Source organism: Neolamprologus multifasciatus, chromosome 2 (genome assembly GCF_963576455.1).
Source record: "Neolamprologus multifasciatus chromosome 2, fNeoMul1.2, whole genome shotgun sequence".
NCBI lineage: Eukaryota > Metazoa > Chordata > Actinopteri > Cichliformes > Cichlidae > Neolamprologus > Neolamprologus multifasciatus.
Window position 1 is genome coordinate 4,378,178 of NC_140440.1, and position 18,808 is coordinate 4,396,985.

The 18,808-nt window shown below is 40.2% G+C and overlaps 1 long non-coding RNA gene across 1 annotated transcript in view; it reads right to left on the reverse strand.

Moving 5' to 3' along the window:
- Window positions 1-18,584, reverse strand: part of LOC146523860 (uncharacterized) — a 319,084-nt gene extending 300,500 nt beyond the window's left edge. The window contains exon 1 of the long non-coding RNA XR_014877248.1: window positions 17,743-18,584. This is a non-coding gene — a long non-coding RNA (uncharacterized LOC146523860). The remainder of the gene's footprint in view (window positions 1-17,742) is intronic.
- Window positions 18,585-18,808: the final 224 nt, after the last annotated feature.

An 18,808-nucleotide genomic window follows, 5' to 3' on the forward strand; every position in this document is an offset into this window, starting at 1 on the left:
TCTATTGGGGAGACAGTACTAGACCCAGGTGCAAGCCCTGGGCGACTAATTCAGAATATTGTGGCTAGAGCAGTAAGAGGGGCTCATTCTGTTAGACTCAATATCCATTTCCTCATCAGAGGACTCCTCTGTATCTGACTGGCCTTGTTCATTAGGGGGGACAATAGTTTGGATACTCTATATCTTAGATGTCAGATTCTGAGTCAGTGCCTCCGATGGGCTCTTCATCCCATCCGTCCTGAATCATTTGTAGGGCCACAGGGATCCTTGCTGGCCTCATAGCAGCCATGTTACTTTAGATATTAAAAAAAAAACATCAGAAAGGACAATGTTTGAAATGCACAGGAAACTATAAACAGGGGTGCACATAAATGGTCCTCAGGTGCACAATTGCTGTCAAAATAAAAGACGTGCACCATATAAGAAGTTGGAACGCTCGTTTGCGTACATTAGATGTTCTGGAGAAGGACAGACATTTGTTCAGAACTCTTAAAGATGTTGAAGAAGCAAGCTCCGTAAGCAATTACTTAGGTGTTCCTCCACCGCAAAAGAAGTGCGTATTCTCTGAATTTCCGGGAATACTTTTCTTTTGACAGCGAATGCACACCTGCGGACCACTTATGTGCAGCCCTGACTATAAATAGTGTATGTTACTGTGTAAAAATTAATTCTTGATCCATCAGAAGTGTAAGTGGGACGGTCGGAGTTGCTAAAAATGAACGTTTCATAGAAGATTCAATAGGAACTGCTTGGGGTTATTTTTGACCCCACTTGTGGAAGAGTGGGGTAGTGATACAAAAACAGCATTTTTTATAAATTGATGAAAAAATAAATAAAAATGCAAATGGCCTCATGTTACAAACATATTTTATGAGGAATACCTGGAATATGAATATATTACAATATATTAGAATATATTAGATTTTGAAGAAAAACAACCCGTGGGGTCATTTTTGACCCCACGTGTGCATCTAAGGGTTAAAGTGGATTTTTTTAGAGTGCAAGAAAGGTATGAGCAAAAAAAACAAAAACAGACTTAATAAATAAATAAAACAATGAGTGAATGTTTATTGCACATTATTATTATTAGCTTAGCTGTTAGTATTGATTAGGGCTATTGCCCTGTTGTAAAAGCTGTCCTTGAGTTGGATTTTCCTCAAGCTCAGCAGCCTGAATCTCCTGCCAGACAGCAGCAGCTTAAACACCCGGTGTCCTGGGTGTGTGCAATCCCGTAGGATGCAGCGTGCCCTCTTGAGACAGCGAGTGCTGTACAGGTCCTCGAGGGAGGGAAGACGATGTCCAATGATATTTTGGGCCACATTAATGACCGTCTGAAGTGCCTGTTTGTGTGCCACTGTGCAGCTGGAGAACCATACACAGATGCAGTATGTCAGCACACTTTCAATGGAGCAATGGTAGAAGACGGTCAGCAGCTGTTGGGCCTTCTTTTCAACCGCCAAGGTGTTTGAGCTCCATTGGATGTCTGTGTCTATGTGCACACCCAGGAATTTGAAACTGGACACCCTTTCCACACACTACCTGTTGATGCTGATGGGCTGTAGCTCAGACTTCCTCCTTCTGGAGTTGACCACCAGCTCTTTTGTCTTGGTGGTATTGAGATTCAAGTTGTCCAAGCTTACAAAATAAATAAATTAAATAATTGCAAAGAGGAAGGTCTAATAGCAGAATGATAAAGTCTTTTGGTAACTCAAGAAAACAAAGCTCTGCTCTATAGTAAACAAATGAATAGCACAATAGCATACTTTATAGGAACAGCTTTACCCTCTCCCAGTGGCTGGTTTCAGGATAGGTCCACTACTTATACTGAAGGTATAGGTAGAGACATGCTAGCAGATGTATATTCACTAAGCTTAAAGAAAGGCATAAAAATATTTCTAATATTTTTCTAATATGTGCAGAACATAGACCAATTTTATTGTTTGAACAACACGTGGCGTTTGTCAGCCATCATCATCACCAGGGACGCGTTAAGAAAATAGATCTGTTTGTGAGTCATTTTGTTACACAAATAATATGAAGTTAAATTTCACTTAAACTGACCAAACTCTAGAATCTTTTGTTTGTGCTCATTTTCATGTATTAAAAAATAAAAACTGATGACATTATTGGGGAAAATAAACTTGAACATAGTAATCAGTGCTGAATTATTCTCTACGCTGGCCATTAGGACACAGAATGTCCGCCACCTTCGTTCCATCCAGCTGATAACGACAGCAGTGCTCAGAAGGAAATTAAATGTCAAGCTGCAGACTTTGATTTCTGTTAAATGAAGTACTAATTACACAGAAAAGCTGGGAAATGCAGCCACCAGCCCTGTCTGTCACTTTCTCCTTTAAGTTTGACCACGGCGATAAAAGAAGACATTCATCTAGAAAGACCTCCTCCACCACCTCCTTCCCGTCTCCCTCCCTGCTGATTTGTCTAGCCGACTGAAAGCAGAAACTCTTGTAATGAGTGCAGCATCATCGCTCATTGTCACCGTGTCGCCGTCGAGGCTGAAAATGGGTGATTTGCAACAGGAATGAGTCAACGTCTCATGATCAAGATCTGAAAATAGTTTCTTTTACAGTAATTAAAAATAAATCCACCGTGATAAGGTTCAGTGATGAAGCAACAGCACTTCAACTTGAATTTCATCCAGAGAAAGTAGATGAAGATTCAGGGCAGATGCTGCATGTTCACTGCACTGACAATGAGGTGACACACACCACGGCTCAGACACATCTTTTAAGCAACAGGTGAGTGAATGACTCTTTCTGAGTAAACTGCCGGGAAAAAATTGAATGGATCATTTCAACTTCGTGTTTCATCCTTTTAGTTTTACCAAAATTATTTCTCTTTTAACAAATACAAGAAATCAGGTTGAACAAAAAAGATTAATTCTGGCTAACTGCAAAGTGAATCAAATAGCTAATAATGATAATAATGGACTGCATTTATATAGCGCTTTTCAAGGCACCCAAAGCGCTTTACAATGCCACTATTCATTCACTCTCACATTCACACACTGGTGGAGGCAAGCTACGGTTGTAGCCACAGCTGCCCTGGGGCAGACTGACAGAAGCGAGGCTGCCATATCGCGCCAACGGCCCCTCTGGCCAACACCAGTAGGCGGTAGGGTAAAGTGTCTTGCCCAAAGACACAACGACCAGGACAGAGAGCCCAGGGTTCGAACCGGCGACCTTCCGGTTACAGATACGCTTCCCAACCCCCTTCAGGTTGAACTCCAGAACTCCAACTGCTGCACTAAATAAAGCACCGTTTGTGGTCATTCAATTAAATTTTATTTATACAGCGCCAAATCACAACAACAGTCACCTGAAGGCACTTTATATTGTAAGATAGACCCTAGAATAATATATACAGAGAAAAACCCAACAATCATATGACCCCCTATGAGCAAGCACTTTGGCGACAGTGGGAAGGAAAAACTCCCTTTTAACAGGAAGAAACCTCCGGCAGAACCAGGCTCAGGGAGGGGCGGGGCCATCTGCTGCGACTGGTTGGGGTGACAGAAGGAAGACAGGATAAAAGACATGATGGGGAAGAGAGACAGAGATTAATAACAAGTATGATTCAATGCAGAGAGGTCTATTAACCCTTTAAGACCTACCATGGAACCAAGTCCACCAGAGCTAATCTTTATATTTTTACATGCTGTAGTGCCATTTTGGGGAGCATTTCAAGTTGTTATACATCATACAACTGTTATAGCCCAAATTGTAATAATATGTATGCATTAAGTCCATAATAACGAGATAAATTGCAAAAAAGTGCAATAAACTACAAACAAATAGAAAATTGTTTTGTTTTTTTTACATTAATTTCTAGTTAGAGAAATTTCAGAGGTTTATCCCTCAAAACTGTAAATACAAAAAAAGTACAAAATAGTTTCCAACAGGAAATGTATTTTGAGTGTCTTCATAGTTTTATTTTTGAAATACACCAATTTTTATGTCCTAGAGGAAAAACGAAAATAAATATTAAAATGCAAATTTGCACAAAAAAAAAACAAAAAAAACATGTGCATAAAAATAAACTATTTCCATCAGTGCATTTTGAGTTCTAAGCATCCCAGAAACTATTCAGAAAAGCATGAAGTCAAAAATGACTTTTAAAAACACCAGTATAGGCTCATTAGGCCCTGAAGGTAAAAAACTACATTTTCCGCGAAAATGACGTCACTTCCGGTTTTGGGAGAGTAATGGTGGACATGCAATCGTTCGCGCTAACGTCTATGCCAACGTAGGAAGTGTTATGAACAGGTCATCGGATCGGCAAAGCGTGTTTCTGGAATATTGGGTTTTTGTTAGTGCAAGAGCTTTTTATGCAGTTTTTGCAAAGCTATATGTGGAAGGAAACCGTGACTTAGGACTAGGGATGGGTATCGTTTAGGTTTTCTCCGATACCGGTGCCAAACCGGTACTTTTGAAACGGTGCCGGTGCTTAAACGGTGCTTAAAGAATGGAGAACACAAACTTTGTGCAAAAACCTCTTATGTTTTTATTTTTAGCAGTCTCTTTTTTTCTGCAAAATGATAACCAAGTTAGCCTTTTCTGTTGAGAAAAACCCAACAAGTCTGAAGCCTAATCTTAAAAGCATAGATAGTGTCTGTCTCCTGAATCCAAACTGGAAGCTGGTTCTATAGAAGAGGCGCCTGAAAACTGAAGGCTCTTCCTCCCGTTCTACTTTTAAATACTCTAGGAACAACAAGCAAGCCTTATTCAAGAGACATACACAGATAAAGATATCTGTGTTCCACTTCATGGTCACACTGGGCGTCAAACAGAACAGACACCATCATATCTGTGTCGAGCCCGTTCTCACTCCCGAGGCGTAACATGCTGACGTTTTGTCACGTCCTTCTGCGTTCCTGAGGAATGCGAAAGGAGACCTTCGGCGTGCTTATGGTACGTGGCGGGTTATGGCCGAAATCCAGTGCAATGACACTCCCGCGGTAATAGACGTTCCAGCCCTGTATTCCAGCCCTAAACCTAACCTTATCCCTAGCCCTAACCATAACCTTTTTCCTGACCTTAACCATGACTTTAATTATGTTAAATAGCGTGTTTCTAAGCGATTTGAAGAAAAAGAGCGAACATGTGTAGTTTGAGTCCATACGGTTCTCATATTTCCTCATTTTTCCGAGGTCGTCATTTAGGAACGTGGTGGGTAGCCGAAAACGTAATATGTTGACGATTTGTCACCTAGCCTAAAATGTGACGCTTTGGGAGTGAGAACGTGTTGCTGTGTCAGGTCAGGCTGCTTTCAAAGGTTGCACGTGGCTTTCCAACCTCTAACTGATGGACTTTGAAATGTTAAACACTTCTACACTCACAGATGCGATCAGACACTCCTCGGGTCACGGGGAGTGTAAACATGAAGAAAACTCTCATACATTACACTGGCATTTTGTAACCGTGATTTTACTGTTCAATCTGATGACACTCAGCAGCTGAGAAATGATTGAAACTGCTCTCCAAAGGAAACTCTGAAAATGCCTTCAATATTACACCCATAATTCATTGAGCAGCCTATTGGACTGCACCAATACAGAGTTTAAAGGCAGCCATAAAGCTGTAACTAACACACAGAGTGCCTCTGTAATTGACAATAAAGACAATAAAAACAACTTGTGAATGGAGATGTGGAGACGGCAGTCAGCGCTAATACCCCACATCCTCAAAAGTTGAGGCTGCTTGAGTTTTTAATGTACTGTAGAGAGCATCAGCTTCTGTAATGAAATGTAATGAAGCTCTGTAATCAAAGGCAATTTCACAAACACACAGTGAGAGCTGCAACTAATTTTACAGCAACACAAAGACTTGCACTCAACAAAATCAGCAGTTTAAGTAGCAGAAATAGCACAACTGTATAAGAAGAAGTAACAGCAGTAGTTTGGTAGTATCTTTTTGTTCGTCCATCCATCCGTCTCTTTTCCTAACTGTGGGATGTTGCAGGAGGAGTTAGAGGCCATCTGAACTGTAATAGGGCCAAAGGCGGTGTACACCCTCAACAGGTCGCCAGTCCATCATGGGTCAATGCACGCTAGCATGTACAGCTACTTCACCAATTAGCCTAACAGACATGTCTTTGGAGTGTGGGCGGAAACTTATGGAGGCACAGGGAGAACATGCAGACTCGGTCCAGATGTTTATTACTGCGTTATGCTCAAGCCTGTTCTCGTTCCACCACATTACTGCTGATCTGTCGCAAGAATCTCAGAGATACACACAGTCATATCAGGTTATCAGTGCCTTGATGCACTGGGGTGAGCATCCTTTATTGTTGTTGTTTTAAATCGTGAAAAATAAACACAAAGGGAGGTCTTCTCTCTGTTCTGTGAATGTCTCAGGATTTATTCAGCCGGACCCTTTTCCTTGTATAAAATTCTACAGCAGGTGTGTCAAAGTACTGACATCAAAGGATGCATTTTTTTAGATGACCGATCCTCCATTCTGTGGCCAAAATGTAGGGGATGTAGCTCTGAACAGCACCTAAAAATATAGCATGGCTTTTACTACTATTGTACAGGCAGCTGGCGCACAAATAACGTCGCTCGCTGTGATTGTAAATGCTGGGAAAGATTTTGTTATGTTTTGTTTTGTCTCTCAGAGACACCCTACTGACTTCACCCATCATCTCTTATGGGTTTTTACAAAATGTTTCAAGCAAACCTGTTCAGCCAGTCTAGCTTTAACTTCATTTCAAACTCAATTCACTCAATTCACCATATATATATATATATATATATATATATATATATATGAGTTAAACAAAATGATATATTTCAGTTTACATTAATTTACGCTCGTCTATGTCAGTCATTGTCATTTTGCACTCCTTCTAAACTGAAAACATGCAGGACAGCAGGTGCTGAGGTGATGCTGGCCAACCTCAGTAAGTGTCTATATGAATGTTTTTTACCTAATAAGAGAGAGCGAGGACATAGAGAAGGTAATGACTGATTTGCTGGCACTAACAGGAGTGAATACATTCTGCCAATTTAGAGTCACTCTAATGTGTGACCAAATAATGTTTTTAATTTTCACTCTTGCATGCAATCGGGGTCATTTGAGCCTTAAAATATGGCCGTATAATCCCTAATCACGGCCCTGAAACAGCGCTACTCTGTAGCATATTGAAATGGACCAGAGATAAAAACAAAAATAGATAATTACTCTGCGAATAATAATAGCTATAAGAAGCATTAAAAGATATTTCCCTCCATCAGTGCCAGTCTTTGTGTGTTTACTGACATCTGTCAGGGGCTCGTCATGTTCGCTGACAGACAGACACATCATATCATCGCACACGGGTGTCGAACTGTCTGTTTTCGTACTGCGTAAAGCAGCGAAAAACACACATCACTCCAACAACTGAACAATCTTTCCTGCTGCTTCCTGTCTCTCCCACGCAGCAGCTCAAACACCAAAGATAAAATAGACACAATTCTTGACAACATGTAAACCAATAACTCTGAAGCACCTGTGCAGTGTTGTACTCCAAACAAATGGAACAGTCAGTTTTCAGTTTGTCGTATTTAACTTAGGTACACAAGAAGAAAACTAAAACTCCCATAAAAAGAAAATTACCCAGAATTTGTAAGTAAATGTCAACAGCTGAGCTGTCAAAGGAAATTGGAAGATGGCATGAAAGTATAATATACTTTGGAATGAAATTTCTCCTTCTGAAGCTCAAAGGAGACTCATTTGGATCAGAAGTGACACTGAATGTTAGCTGTGCAGTTCTGTCAAAAGGTTTCAGCCACTTTAGAGCAGCTCAGATTCTAAAAGTCTGAAATATTTGCAAAGCACATTTTTCCTCACACAAAAGCACACTGATGGTTAGCTGGTAGAGACAATGTGTTATGTTTGTATGAGATTAAACATTCTGAGCTAAATAACACATGAAGGTGGTAGGAAAGAAGAAGGAAGTAGGAAGGTTTAAAAAATTAAAAGAGAAAGTAAATTAAAAAACTAGGCAGGAAAATGGAGGGAGAAAAGTAAGAAGAAGGTGCAGTGGATAGGTAAGGGAGAGATGAAATGTAGAGCAAAAAGGTAGCATAGAAACATGAAGGCAGTCAGAAAGAAATGAAAGATGAAATCATTGAATGAAAGGAAGCTGGAGGAAAAGAAATGGGCTAGGGAAAGAAAAATGATTACAGTAAAAGGAAGCGCTGGTAAAATGAAGAAAGAAAACAGGAAGAAGAAAAGGAAATGAAAGGAAATACTTGACTTCTTTTTTACAGTTTTTAAAGCCAAGACCTAGGTGAGAGAAAATCTGTGTTTTCCTCGTATGCAGAGCACCAGTTACTCCTTTGATGTGTGTGTGATGTTTTACAGGAACATAACAGACTGGCTGTGATGAGTTTTATATTTCACGCTGTGTTTATGCCGTGTTTGGGTGCTTTATGACTTTCTGTCACGTCCTCGTTGCCGCTGCGCTTTTCGTGCTGAAGATGAATTTCCCTGCAGGCCGAAATAAAGTGGATCTGCTCTTATCTAATCTGATGCAGTATGAAGTGAGAGCTGATAGATTTGTGATAAAACACTTCGGGATCAGAGCACCGGTCACATCCGTGGCCCCCGATGGGCCGTCGGTGTCTGAATCCAGCTCAGTGGGAGGGATGTTTGGAGGATTAAGGAGCAGCCTGTGAGGGGGGCGTGCAGTCATAAGTGCTCCAAGGCAGCGGCTGGTCATGAATTAGTGTCACTTTTACCCAGCCGTCTGCAGTAACTTCTCGAGGAGCGGCAGCGTATTAGTGCCCCTTGTGGCTGCCGCCTCCTTCTAATCACAAATTGTTCAAGCGGCAAACAGAATAAAGTCACATTTGGTATTAGCCTTCCAGTGCTCCCGATTGGCCACAGGAAAGGGTTTGTCACGCTAATCTGAAGTAGATGCAGCGTCATGTCAGCTGTTAATGGGATAAAAGCGGGTGCCTTAAGAGACTCGGACAGAGAGCCGCTCTCATCACTGCATCCTCGAGAAAAAAACATGCCATCTTATTGTTAATGATATGCCAGCATTAGTGTGGCGTGACAGTCAAACAACATGCAACAACACTGCGAGTCCTGCAGGAGTGGGGGGAAATACACTCCAGGCGGTAATCAATCAGCACTGTTTACAGTTGCTGTCTGCCTGATGAGGAGCCCCGCTGCATTCCCGCCAAGATTAGCTGCTGTTCGGTCGGCATAAAGAATCAGTCAGGGGAAGCCCCGACCATCGGCTGCTGCAACAATATATCAGAGCAGACAGCTACACAACCTAATGTTACACTCGGAGGATAAGGAAGGGGAGGTGGAAATTGGAAAGGAGTCCAGTTTGTCCTGAAGATTACAGTTCACCTCCTCCTGTCATTTTTCAAATGATGCAAATGTTCAACAGGCTGAGGAAGCAACTCGTTCACTTCAGCTCTGTGTTTACTCTCAATTATTCTCACAGCAGGGAGGAAATATGGCTCTGCGGTTCACAGCGCGTCTGTGAATGTTCAGGGCCTTCAGCAGACCCTGGCACGTTGGTATCGAACGGGTTTGTTCAGTGGTCCCAGTGTTGGTGGTTTGATGTCCAGCTGTTTCAGTTAAGCAGAATATTAAGGACATAAAGAAGGTAAGGACATGGATTTGTTTTGAAAAGGAAACAATGAAAGGTGAGTAAAATATGAAAAATTGGAAAAGGAATAAATAATTGACAGTAAACGGCAGAAAAAGGAAAAGAAGGGTTTAAGGAGGCAGTGTGGATATAAGTTAGGAAATGAGGAATTGTCAGCGTTAGGGTGATCCGAGTCTGAACAAAATAGCCGACACAAAAGGTAGGTTTTGTGCCGCTGTTCAAAAAGTGCAAAGAAAATGTTCATCTTCACTTTGCTGGATTGAAAGCAGAGATTGGTATTGATGAAAACCATCGCTGCAACAGCCTGGAGAGAGCAGGAAATGTTTTAAAATGTTCTTCCTCCTTGTTTCTGTGCTGTGATGGAGAGCCAAAGGCGACATGAGATGAGATGGATCACACGCTCACCTCCGATTGGACCAAAGGCCTCACCTTTAAAAAAGCAGTTATGTGAACTGGCTCTTGACTTTTTAAGTGGGGCAGCGATCGATGGTTGCCAGTCATGTTCCTGAGGTGGTGAAGGTGGGTTTGGTCACACCTCTGACCCAACGTACAAAGAAAGAAACTGACATCAGCTCGATCACCTTTGTTAAGGTGTATTCATTATTTATTAACAGCTTGTGTTAATATCAGCTCTGATTTTAATTGGCAATAAAGAACAAAAATAACCCTTTTATTTCTATGCCATCATCAGTTTAGCTGTTTATAAGCTAATTCACTCTCCCCACACACTGTAAGCCAATATCTTCAATAACATTAATATGTTAACGTAGTGTCAGTTTTGTGAGTTTTGTTTTGAGAAACTACTGTCACAGGTTGTATGACGAGAAAAACCTGTTGCAGCCATTGACAGCATATTTTGCACCACCCAAATCTTCAGATTCACTTGTAGAATCAGAATGATTCTAGGCACCGATTTCTAATTTATCTTCACATTGGAAGAAGCAAGGGACTCTCACAATCTTCAAATATGAGCTCTAAAGTTCTCTGACACTTAAACCTTTTGGTCATGTTGAGGGTGAAAGAATGTGCACTGAAGTATGTCTTACTCTGAATACATACAAGACTTAAAGATTCTTATAGTTTCAAAAATCACCAAATTAGGGAAGAAGGAGAGGTTTGGGCAACTTTCATGGTGATCTGATTCTGAATTAATTGTGTATTACTGAAAAGATGAGAGTCCACACCAGTGCTCACACAGGAGGCTGTGTGAATAAGGTCTTCATGATGGAACTAAGAGAGACCCAGAAAAGGAAAACTGCTAACACCCAGAGACTGAAAGGAACGGACTTACAGGTGTCCAAATAGTAATAATGGATTGCATTTATATAGGGCTTTTTGAGACCCTCAAAGCACTTTCCACTATTCATTCACTCACTGGTGGAGGCAGCTACAGTTGTAGCAATAGCTGCCCTGACCTTCCGATTACAAGACAAACTGCCAACTCTTGAGCCACGATCGCCCCATGCAGTTTCCGTTACAGGGACCACCTTTTGTTTTTCATCGAGACGAAAGAAGCATGCGCCTTTATATGGTAACATCACATGACCTTTGCAATCACTGACAAAATCCCAACTGAGATGGTTTGGGATGAGCATGATTGTAAGCAGCTAACAAATGCTATGCGTGTGTGGGAACTCCTTCAAGACTACTGGAAAAGCTCCAGGTGATGACCTCTGGAATATAGGTGGCAGAATGAGGAATGTGCAACGCTGCTATCAAAGCAAAAAGTCTAAAATTGTAAAGGGTAGAAATGGAGAGGGAAGAAAAAGAGGAAGGTATGGAAAGTGAAAGAGGGATAAAGGGAGAAGGAACAGATGGATGCTGGAGCTGATGAAGTTTTTTTTGCCCTAATGTTACTTTATAAAAAGGTGAGATGGGTTTTAAAAAAGCAGTGGGTAGGGAACTCAAGGAAATGGGAAAAGAAAAAGGTGTAAGAGTAAGTGTTTTCATTAACACCCACTGTTTTTTCCCACAGCTTTTCAGGAATAGGTCTTTTTTCCCCCAACTTATCATTCGGCAGCCCTTTACTTCCTTCCTCAGGTCAGGTATATTTTCTCCAATATGGCCTCCCACGCAGCGAACAGTAAAGAGCTGCTTTCATAAAACACTTTTGTATCTGGATTTAAGCATGGCATACATTACCCCGAGTTCGAGAGTTTGCATTATGTTTTTGAATCGTGATAGCTGAACGGCACAAATGGGTCACAGAGGTCAATAATCGCACATTTACTCTGCACGCCCACCTGCGTCTACAAAGTAATGCTGCATTCGAGTCCTGTTTAATGTCCCAACTCAACTCATTCTGTTTTGCTAATTGGTAAAAAATGTACCAACCCTGCTGACCTTCACGGCAACATCTGATATGTGCCATCATAAAATTACCGTTAGTCACTCTAGACTGTTTGTAACTGCAGAATATACATTAAAATGGATATCTGAGGAAAAATGCACCTGGATTTCTGTTATATAACTAGAAATGAAGGAAAGTAGATACTGGCTAGTTGCCAAGCATTAGATTCAGAAGGAACACATAAATTAAACAGTGGTCCAGCTATTTAACCTTGCAAGGATGTGCTTTGCCAACTTAGCCTCTCAGCAAAATGTATAATCGCGATGTTGCTCCACAGCAGCTAATGTCTATTAAATTCAGTTATTCTATTTATATTATTTATTTGCTTTTGAATCTCCCCATTTATGCTTTTGCGTCCTCATTGGATACTTTATATATTCACTGTCAAAGCAGACATCTGGCGCTCTTTCTGAGCATGAAGACTGCAGAATATGTAAACCTACGTTTATCTGAGGAGAAATGCACCTGTATTTGTGTTATATAACTAAAAAAAGATGAACACTCAATTCACACATAAATTAAACAGTGGACCATCTATTTACGCTTGCTGATCAACACCTCTTTCTTTAACCAAACTTCAGCAGCTCTTTCCCATATGTTAATGGTATGACTCATCAGTGTTTATATGCAACCAACTTATAAAAAGACGAAGAAAAGCAGGTTTTGTGTTTTTACCTGCCACATGCTAGCTTCATGGTTAACTTTATATTTATAACCCCCCCCCCCCCCACACACACACACACACACACATACACACACACACACACACACACCAAAAAGACTTCTAACATATACACGAATATCATGTCCATGTTGTACCACATGTATCCGTGTTAATATACTTGGACCCATATATTGCCAAATTACTTGCAAGTTAACCACTGAGTTGAATTCTCTATAAATTGGGAAATTCTTAAAGTAATTTACAAGCTCATTACTTTTTCATGGGACAAGAGGACATTTTTACACCACAGTCAATTAGTTATTAACAGAGAAATTGGGATAATTCTGCTGGCTTCAAACGTCTTGGAGAAGACATCACAGCTCTTCTGTGTCATCAGTCTCTTCATGCAATCTCAGACCGATGCTGTGATGCTTAGATCGGGGGGGGGAGGATGCCATCTGTTGCAGGATTCCTTCTCATTGTTTTTTATTTTGTCTGAATGTAGTAATTTATGGCACTGGCTCCATGTTTGTGCTCATTGTCACTGCTGCAGAATGAAATCTGGGAATGATCAGATGCCTCCCTAATGACTCTGTGTCACTGATATGAATCTACACATCTTACAGTAAGCGCCTCAAATTTTGCACAGTATTGTAATTCTTGCAATTCTCCCACAGGGGCAGTTTGCAGTTCTGCAATCTGAGCAGCAAGAAAACTGTGACTTTCTCACTCTAGGCTGGGAGTGTGCTGTAGGTGAAGGGGTTTAAGCATCTCTGGGGTCTTTCTGAGAATCGAAAGTGAGTGCGTGAGATCAACACCAACACTAATGGGCACAAGCTACAGAAATTCACTGCCTTATATTTAAGTGGTCACTGCCCAATTTGAGGTATTAGAGGTACTAAAGAAAAACACATTTCCACATTTCAAACTTTCACAGCTTTTCCTCTTGGTTTATTTTTATGTGATACCTTAAAGCTATGAAGCATTCCTCACTCTGACTGAACCATTTTTTACTCTTTAGCAAAGCAGGCACAGTCCCTGTTTTGTTGTTTTTGTTGTTCTGGGTTCTTTGTGATCTCTTGGATCGTGCACTCTTGGAGTAATTTTGGTAGGTGGGCTTGGAAGGCTCACCACTGTTCCAGGTTTATTCTATTTGTGGATAACCGCCTCAGTGCACATTACTGCTAACAAGGGGATTTTCCAGTTTCAGTACAGCTAGCAAAACAAGAAGGGGCTAATTATTGCTAAAGAGACAAAAAGTGAAAGTGGACAGTATATCTTTGGTTTTTTGACATAAAATTCATTATGGCAGCCACAGGCAGAACAAAAGTGATCCCTTGAAACTGATTTTTAGTTACAGTATTGTGATTTTCTTCTGAGTTATTGGTTCTGTTACTAGTTAGTTAGCTAACTAGCTAACTAGTTAGCTCCAGCTGCACAGTCAGAGCAGGGCTCCATGGTGCAAATTAGCCTTTATATGTGAAATGTTTCAGGTCCACTTTAAATGTGTGAAATATGAATATGCTAATACTCTCAAACCTCTTGATGCCATCTGTTTAAAATCTAGAAATATAGGTCATCGTACAAATTCAAAAGATGCATGTTTCATACCTCATTTATGAAAATAAAAAAGACTGCTAAAAGAAAATGAAACAGATTTTGCAGAAAAGCTAGACTGTGATGGTGCTATCGAGTGGAGAATATATAGTAGAGCCGATGCATATAGTAGAGTTTTAAATTTTACAACATATACCATATATCAGAAGTCGCTGTATTACTGATCCTCAGGATATTACTTGGAAGTGAGAGTTGAAAGCTGTGTTTGTCATGTATTACTGTGCTGCTAGCTTGTATTTGCTGTCTTTCTTTCATTATGATGTGAAGATGAATGTCAAAGCCCACAGGGACAGAAATTCATTTGTCCACCAACCTGTCACAGTCCATTCAGTCATGCACTGATGTTGCTTGCCTTTTTCAATTTCTACTTACACTTTTGTCATATCAGATTCACTCCTTTCTACCCTGTGGTTACCCTACCTTAGCTACTTGATTCCGCACGTCCATCTGCTAATCTCAATTTTGTTGTTAGCTTTTTAGTATATAATATTGGGTAAGATCCTCATTTCTTTATATTTTGCTTTCAACGAGACAGACTTTCTTATATTTTTATAAGTGGTCTTGAGTAACAGCCCCCTGGCCTTTCTGTGTCTTTCAAAGTTGCCTATTTTTTCATTCATTTGAAGTCCAGCCCAGTGACTGTTTCAAAGCAATTATCTTTGCTCTTGCTGATTAAGCCAATTATCATTGACCTAAGAGACATTCAAGCTAGGGTTGCTCGATTATGGCAAAAATGATAATCACGATTATTTTCACTGAAATTGAGATCTCGATTATTTGACGATATTTATTTAACAATAACAATGTATTGAATAATGACTTTAAAGATTGTCAAAAAATAATATAAAATAGTGTGCAAATACTGATAACAGTGCAAATGTTTGCAATATAAAAAATAAATGAAAAATGTAAACATCTATGTTTAGTGAACTTTGCAGTGTTGCTCTGTGGTGCAGCTACGACACTGTAGCAAAGTTTACACACTATGTCTACTTGATCCACGTCTGACTCCGCGAACCCATAATGTTTCCACACTGAAGTTTTTTTTACCTCTCTTTTCAACCAACGGCAGTCACTCTTCTCTCCAAATAACTTCTGCTTAGTTTTCTGAGCTTCCCTCGGGTCCTCTTAATCAGCGGTCCCCAACCCCCGGGCCTCGGACCGGTACCGGTCCGTGAGTCATTTGGTACCGGGCCGCGAGAGTTGAGGCTCAGGTATGAAATGTATAGTTTTCAGGGTTTTTATCAGTTTTCATCGTGATTTTGTTATCATTTACTCGGTTTTCCTTGGTCTTTTCACGTGTGTTATGAATAAATTTTCTTTTTTTCGGTACCGGTACTAGTTTTATTTTGTTGTATTCATCCGCGACACCTTAACCCTTTAAGACCTACCATAGAACCAAGTCCGCCAGAGCTTACTTTATATTTTTACATGCTGTAGTGCCATTTTTGGGAGCATTTCAAGTTGCTATACATCAATACAACCATTACAGCCTAGATTTTAATAATATGTATGAATTAAGTGCATAGTGATTACATAAATTGCAAAAAAGTGCAATAAACTACAAAAAAATTGAAAATCGTTTTTGTTTTTTTAACATATATTTCTAGTTAGAGAAATTTAAGAGGCTTATCCCTCAAAACTGTAAATACAAAAAAGTTGCACAAAATAGTTTCCCACCACAGGAAATTTATTTTGAGTGCCTTCATAGTTTTATTTTTGAAATACACCAATTTTTATACACTGCAGGAAAAACGAAAATAAATATTATGATGTAAATTTGCAAAAAAGCAGCATATTAGTGATGGGATTTCCGGCTCTTTTTATAGATCCGGCTCTCACTAAAAAGAGCCGGCTCTTTCGGCTCCGAACCGGCTCTTCAGGTTGTTTTGTTGCTTTAATTATTTAATCATTAACAATAATATAAAATTAGACAGAAAAGGAATTACTAATGTAAAAAAAGTGGTTTTATTTATATATGTTTATATATGGCCCCTAGAGACAAAGCACGTACAAACCCTAAAGCATATACAAACTCCAAAAAGCACGCACAAACTCCAAAACACATTTCTAGCGTTTACTGAACTTCCAAAACAGAGCTACCTAGATCACTTAAATTACACAATTGAAAGCATGTGTGTATTGTTTGTGTATTTATAGACAAGCACTCATATTTATTCAAATAATTTAAAAAAAAAGTTCATTTACCTGTTACTACCACACACCAAATCCGGTTGTTGATACTTCCTGGCTTGTGTAGCCACTAGGTAACAAAAGCTCAACACTGCGCCCTAGCATCCTGGAGCACTTCTGTTGTCTTTTGTACGTGCTTCTGAGTTTGTACGTGCTTCTGAGTTTTTACGTGTTTTGGAGTTTGTACGTGCGTCAGAGTTTGTACGTGATTTGAAGTTTGTACGTGCTTTGTCTCTAAGGTCCACCATAAATATACTTTATTTATTCACTCCACATAAAATGTAACAAATAAATCATATAATACAAAAAAACAACTATTTACATTTTAAACTTTTAACTATTTAAATTTTCAGCTTTTTCCTTTTAAACAAATTTAACGTGAAACAACACAAAACACTGCAAACCACAACACATTTAAATATAAATTAAAATATTAAAACAAAAAGAAGATGCACATTCTCTGTCATATGGGCCTGCATGATTTCTGAATCCTTTATCATCTGCAACTGAAAATAGTGGATGATTACTATACCTTTCTAATGTGACGTTGTTGTCCCTCGCTCTCTTTCTCTCTGGCTCTGTTCCTGTGCTACTGCGAGTGTAACTAACGCCCCTCCCCCCTCTGCCCAGCGCAAAGTACAGGCCGCATGTGCGGAGTTTAGCGGAAAAAAGGGCGAGAGAGAGGGTGAGAGAAAGAAAAAAACCTCACGGCTCCCAATAAGGAGCCGGCTCGCGTCGTTCACTTCAAAGATTCGACTCTAAGAGCCATTTCGTTCGCGAACGACCCATCACTACAGCATATGCATCAAAATAAACTATTTCCAGCAGTGCAATATGAGTCCTAAGCATCCCAGAAACGACACAGAAAGTCATAAAGTCAAACATAACTTTTAAAAACACAAGTATAGGCTCATTGAGGCCTGGACGGTAAAAAACTACATTTCCGCGAAAATGACGTCACTTCCGGTTTCGGCCAGGTCATGGCGGACATGCGATAGTTCGCGCTGACGTCTAATCCAATGTAGGAAGTGTTATGAACAGCTGATCGGATCGGCAAAGCGTGTTTCTGGAATATTATGTTTTTGTTGCTGCAAGCGCTTTTTATGCAGTTTTTGCAAAGCTATATGTGGAAGGAAACTGTGACCGAGGACAAGCTGATGGCATAAGATGTAAGTACAACTCCTCCGGTTTCATATGCAAAAAAAATTATTGCGCTAGCTCACGTGGTTGCAGAGCTACCGGGATTTAAAAATAGTTACGCAAAACAGAGCCTGCCCGCTCCGACCGGTTTTAAAGGGTTAAAGGCCGGTCCATGAAAATATTGTCGGGCATAAACCGGTCCGTGGCGCAAAAAACATTGGGGACCGCTGCTCTTAATTGTTCTGACACGTGTTTTAAATGCAGAGAGGTGTGCTCGATTTGCCACACGGAGCAGCGCGAGAGTAAAGCACGAGGGAGGGGCTAATAATTGGCTCAGTCATTTTTAATGATCGTTGAAAGCCCAGATTGTAATTGAGGTTAAAATTCGATTAATTGAGCAGCCCTAATTCAAGCAGATGAATTCATCAAACAGATCATGAAAAGTATCTGAAAGTCATGTCTTTAAGAAATAGGAAGCTGAGTTTGCTGAAGTATTATTGTTAATGTTATCAGTGGACAGGTGGCTATCAAGAAGTCATTTTTAAGGAAATAAAATAGGGTGAACATGTGCAGGTATGGCAGGAGGTATGAAAAGAGATCAGTCATGGATTGGCCTACCCATTACTAAAGCAGTGTGGGATCATCCTGACGGTGAACACAACAGAATGCAGAAACATCCAAAGTAGAGCTCTGAATGTCCTTCGGGAGGCCTGGAGAATGATTCCCAAAGACTACTTAAAGAGTCAAAACAAACAGATTTTCAAGCTAGAATTGCACACGGTGTGTTTTTGGCTTCTTTACTGTATTTTCTAACAATGGGGGTGTTGTTATTGGGCTGGATGAAGTGAGAATGCTCTTGAGAACTTGGCAGTGAATAAAGCTTGTGGCCCTGACGGGATAACAGCTGAACATCTGAAGTTTGCCAACAGAAGAATCTCAGTGTTACTTGCATTATGTTTTTCTAGATTGTTAATGCATCGCATCCTATATGACTCCAACTGGTCTTTTGGTGCTCAGTCAAAGGTATTTGAATTCTTTTGGATGGGCTTTGAGAACACATGACAACTAGTGGCAATCAATTTAGTTTCTGAAGGAATTTGTTTCCAAGTACAACAGCCAAAACGTGTTTATGTGCTTTTCTGGTGCATCAGAAGCTTTTGACCATGTTAATCATTATTAAGTTACAATATTGTGGTGTACCCTCACATCAT